General features: G+C 31.0%; 1 long non-coding RNA gene across 1 annotated transcript; it reads left to right on the forward strand.

Moving 5' to 3' along the window:
- Nucleotides 1-228: 228 nt before the first annotated feature.
- LOC145055562 (uncharacterized) lies at nucleotides 229-1,451 on the forward strand. Its single transcript, XR_013685213.1, has 2 exons — nucleotides 229-349; nucleotides 767-1,451. It is a non-coding gene; the product is annotated as an uncharacterized LOC145055562 (long non-coding RNA).
- Nucleotides 1,452-2,852: the final 1,401 nt, after the last annotated feature.

Consider the following 2,852-nt stretch of genomic DNA (forward strand, 5'->3'; position numbering starts at 1 on the left):
GCTATCCCATATATATATATATATATATATATATATATATATATATATATATATATATATATATATATATATATATGAGGATAGAAGCAAGAAGTCATTAGTGTCTTTTTGAAGGGTTTAATTTGTACAGTTTAAAAGTATAGGGGCTAAGTTCTTACTTGTACGAATTTCAGGTGCAGCAAAAGCTACAAAATATATCTATATTTCACTTTCTCACCCCAGGGTTTAGGCTAATTACAAATCTTGCACCAAAAGCCATTTGAAGCCCCAATTTGGTCAGATCTGCTCCCCATCTCCTTCGTTGCGTTGCAGCGGGAACAACAAGATTCCGCCATTAAAATCTCTTCCGGTATGCTCCTCCTTTCTGTATGATTCTCACAGAGATTTATGTTTTCTTCTGTTTCTTTCACAAACTCACTCATACTAACATGTAAAATTGTCACTTTAACAGCACTCCATTTTCACTTTCTTAGATTGATCTTCCATTTTCACTTTAGTGTTACTTTTCTCGTTTGTTCCTTCAAAGTTGTGTGAGTAATTACTGTGGAAAGGTGTTATGATCTCCTTGTTGATGTTATGGTGTTCGCTTTTAAGAGCTATGTACAGTGGGTCCATAACTCTAACTAGATTATTATCCAAATTGGAAATTACTCTTTAATTTCCTAACAAGTTATGAAGGCTGTTCTTTTCCCATTTCTATTAGATTTTTTTTTTCCATTTTTTGTTCAAAAGATAATTTTGATGTTTATTTTTGTTTGTTTATCAGGGTCATTGGACAAGAATCACAGAACCAGTTGGTGGTAGGCTATCATATAAACCCCCCGTTATGACATCAATTCACCAAATCTTTATACTCCATTAATGGCTTCAGTCCTATATTGTTCTTGCTGGCTTCTCACTGAGTCTTCAAGGGAAGTAACTATCATCAATTCATCATGCTTTGTTCTATGTATGTATATGCGTATGTTTGTATGTGTATATAATATGTATATAGTTATATATTTTTTTATTGCATTCAGGACATGGAAAGCTCCAAACTCTGAGAAAAACTAGAGAGAAAAAAACCAACTATATAACAAATTGTTACAATCACATGGACTAATCATCCACCTTCCTCCGATTACGCCCATATTCTCCAAAGATTTGAGTAACACTTTTCTATGTTGGTCTATATTTGTCAAGCATTGTACTTGTTTGTTGATTCCGGGTCTATGGTTCTTTGAGGTAGGTGGTATGATAGGTTGTACAATGTTTAGCCTGTGAATTAGGTTTGTGGGTGGGACAAATTTTGCAAATTTTTGTCCCATTTGAGGATTTACTATCTTGTACATGTGTAAAAGACGTAAATACCCTTCTTGTCTTCGTTATGTTTGGGAGTTGTTTTTTTTAATGAGCTTAATAGTTTAAGCACTTAATCTGAACAACTATATATGGATGTTTCTTTTTTAATCCAGACCGGATGTCTTAACGGGTTAAGCAAAAAAAAAAAAACATGACTTAGTCGGTTAAGAGGTTAAGTCGTTAATACTTGATCTATTTGTCCTTCCCAATTCCTCTCATGTTAAAAGTGACCGGATATTGTTAAAACTAATGAATATTTGAAATTTATATTTTTAAATGTAAGGGTAAAATAGTCATTTAATTTTATTCAAATGATTCGATCTAAAAAACAAACAAATATTATATGTACACCGTTTTATCCTAACACAGAGATCATTATCTGTTACATATTGGATTGAAAAGAAACAACATCTTCCTTAAGTTTCTTGTCCCATGGAACAAATACAACTTTAAGTTTCACTGAAAGGACCATTAGATTGAAGACCAACATGTTTCAATTATTTTATGATTTGACTAGAAATAAATTAAAAAAACAAATGGGTGAGTGAGCATCGGATTATGCCTGGTGTGACATGAGACCAAATTCAATATGAATATTGTTGCATTGGATACGTTTTTAGACTTGGATTCTTGTGGGAAGGTAATGAGTCACTTGACACATGTGTTACTTTCGGTCATCTGTAATAGGGGTTGTCTGTAAAATTCATAATAATTTAAAGATTTAAAGATTGAATCTTATACTTAATATCCATTAATAAAAATTAATAGTAGTCTTTTCCTGTTTGTTTTTTTTAATAGAAAAAATGGCCGACTTTATGAAGATACAACGACTACAAAGCCATGTTGAATTATTTTATCCTTAAAGTCATCAAATCATAAAAATCATGTTAAAATGAATAACATGCCCATGTTGGAAAATTGGGTTTAACCAAAATTTCCAAAATGGGTTTTCACCGTATTTTAGCTTGAATTTCGAACCCTAAATATAATCAAAATGCACAAACGATTATATGTTTGTGTTATCCTCCGTAATATCTTTGTTTTAATATATCACACTTTCAAAAAGGATTAAAGATGAATGAGAAATTATATATTAAAATGAGATGTTTGGAATAACTTAACAACTGGGTTAATTGAGTTTTTTGCTTTATCCTATATTGGGAGGATGAAAAGAAAATTGAATTTATAACTACAAAGACTTTCGTAGCATTTTCATGGCAGAAAGACTTTCTCTTGCCTAGAGGTTTCAAATGTGAGCCAACTTGGCTTGGGTTCAGAAACAATTTTGTGTTCTGTTCTTTAGTGAAATTTTCCCCTTATATTTTCCTAACACTTAATACATATTATTTTCGGTTTGTTATCCAATTAATAATGAATTATTTTCGGTTTTTTTATCCAATTAACAATGAATTAGAATCAATATCATGGATGTTTTTCGTGACATCTTCTTTTTTAAAATATAGTTTTCAACAAGTCCATGATACCATATTCAAATCGAATAATAAATATTT

The sequence above is a fragment of the Lactuca serriola genome, chromosome 5 (genome assembly GCF_051521515.1).
Source record: "Lactuca serriola cultivar US96UC23 chromosome 5, Lser_US96UC23_V15, whole genome shotgun sequence".
Classification (NCBI taxonomy): domain Eukaryota; kingdom Viridiplantae; phylum Streptophyta; class Magnoliopsida; order Asterales; family Asteraceae; genus Lactuca; species Lactuca serriola.